The sequence below is a fragment of the Chiloscyllium plagiosum genome, chromosome 3 (assembly GCF_004010195.1).
Source record: "Chiloscyllium plagiosum isolate BGI_BamShark_2017 chromosome 3, ASM401019v2, whole genome shotgun sequence".
Taxonomy (NCBI): domain Eukaryota; kingdom Metazoa; phylum Chordata; class Chondrichthyes; order Orectolobiformes; family Hemiscylliidae; genus Chiloscyllium; species Chiloscyllium plagiosum.
In genome coordinates, this window is record NC_057712.1 from 26235391 (window position 1) to 26237789 (window position 2399).

Below are 2399 nucleotides of genomic sequence, written 5' to 3' on the forward strand. Positions count from 1 at the left end.
CTGCATCCATGAACACCAACTCGCCACGAAACGACACGACCAGCTATCCTTAGTAGCCACACATGCAGATGACAAGCAACATGAATTCGACTGGGACAACACTATTATTATAGGACAAGCCAAACAGAGAACAGCCAGGGAATTCCTAGAGGCATGGCACTCATCCACAGATTCAATCAATAAGCACATCGACCTGGACCCAATATACCGACCACTGCAACGGACAGCTGGAACTGACAACCGGAAGTGGCAGATTCAAACCACTACAAATGCCAGAGGAAAGATCACAGAAGCGCTTCACTGAGGATGGCACCTAGACAGGGGACGAAATGTCTGCAACACAAATTCCCAGCTTGGCGAACAGAACCACAACAATAATATCCAACATATGTACTTAGTCCCACCAATCTGGTTGTCTGAGAGAATACTGCAGTTTGGAACATTATTTTATCATCACCTTCCAGTTTTGATGTTGACTCATAGTTCTAATGAGGAATGCCAAAGCAGTAGTTTAACAACCTTCTATCTCGTTGTTAAGGTTTATCTTTTGTTGAACAGCAGTATGAGTGCAGTAGCATTGCTGCTATCTGAGATCATTGTTCATAACGAATTTGGCAGTCTTTGGTGGAGTAGTCACATGTCCAATGTTGAATTGCATTATACCAGGACTCATTTTTTTCACACTTAGAGTCCTATAGTGATACAGCATGGAAACAGATCCTTCAGTCTAACCAGTCCAAGCCGAGCATAATCCCAACCTAAACTAGTCCCACATTCCTGCTCCTGACCCATATTCTTCCAAACCTTTCCTATTCATGTATCTATCCCAATATCTTTTAAATATTGTAATTATTTCCATATCCACCACTCGCTCTGGAAGTTCATTCCACAGGTGAACCCACGCTGTCTTAAAAAAAAAAATCTGCCCCCATGTCTTTTTTAAATCTCTGTCCTCTCACCTTAAATTATTGCACCCTAATCTTGAAAACCCCATTCTAGGGAAAGGATAACTATCATTAACTCTACCTATCTGTCTCATTATTTTATAAACATCTATCACGTCACCTCACAATCTCTGACACTCTAGTGGAAAAAGTCCCAGCCTATCCAGCCTTTCTTTATAACTCAAACCTTCCATACCCAGCAACATCCTGGTAAATCTCTTCTGAACCCTCTCCAGCTTGATAATATCCTTTCTAAAACTGGGCAACCAGAACTAGGCACAGTATTCCAGAAGAGGCCTCACCAATGTCCTATACAACCTCAACATGACTTCCCAAGTCCTACACCGAGAGGACTGAGCAATGAAAGCAGGTGTATTAAATGCCTCTTTCACCATTCTGTCCGTATCTGATGCAAACGTCAAAGAATTATGGACCTTCACCCTGAGGTCCCTCTGTTCTACAGCATTACCCAAGGCCCTGCCATTAATTATGTAAGTCCTACCCTTATTTGTAATACCAAAATGAAATGCCTCTTCTAACCTAATTTTAAAGTCCACAGGTAAGCTACTCAGTGTTCTTGTTTTGGAGAGGAGGTGTAGAGTAATGGCAGCGCAGGCAGTGGAATGTTCCTCTGGCAGGATGTTCGAGGTAGGGGTGACCACCGATACTCCTGCCGACTTCATCTGCAGGAACTGCAGTCAGATCCTGCTCCTCACAGAACGAGTTAGGGAACTGGACCTGGAGTTAGATGAACTGAGGATTATTCGAGAGGCTGAGAGGGTGATAGATAGAAGCTACAGGGACATAGCTACGCCAGAGAACAGAGGTAGCTGGGTAACAGTTAGAGGTGGGAAGGGGAGGAAGCAGGCAGTGCAGGGATCCCCTGTGGTCGTTCCCCTAAACAATAAGTATACCGCTTTGGATACTGTTGTGGGGGGGCGGCCTAGCAGGGGTAAGCTGCAGTGACCGGGTCTGTGGTGCGAGGTCTGGCTCTGAGACTCCGAAGGGAAGGGGGGAGAGGAGGAGAGCGCTAGTTATAGGAGACTCTCTAGTTAGAGGGACGGACAGGCGGTTCTGTGGCGGTTCTCGGATGGTTTGTTGCCTCCCAGATGCCAGGGTCCGAGACGTCTCGGACCGTATCTCAAGAATCCTTAAGGGGGAGGGTGTGCAGCCAGAAGTTGTGGTGCACGTTGGCACCAACGACATAGGTAGGAAGAGGGGTGCGGAGGTCATTCAAGAGCTCAGGGAGTTAGGCTGGAAGCTAAAAGCTAGGACGGACAGAGTCGTCATCTCTGGGTTGTTGCCCAGACAGTGAGGCAAGGAATAGGGAGAGAGTGCAGTTGAACACGTGGCTGCACGAATGGGGTAGGAGGGAGGGCTTCAGGTATTTGGACAATTGGACTGCATTCTGGGGAAGGTGGGACCTGTACAAGCAGGACGGGTTGCACCTGAACC

General features: G+C 46.9%; 1 protein-coding gene across 1 annotated transcript in view; it reads left to right on the plus strand.

Moving 5' to 3' along the window:
- The window catches only part of sh3yl1 (SH3 and SYLF domain containing 1), a 165562-nt gene that overhangs the window by 61174 nt on the left and 101989 nt on the right, over positions 1-2399 (plus strand). The gene's annotated exons all lie outside the window — the stretch shown is intronic.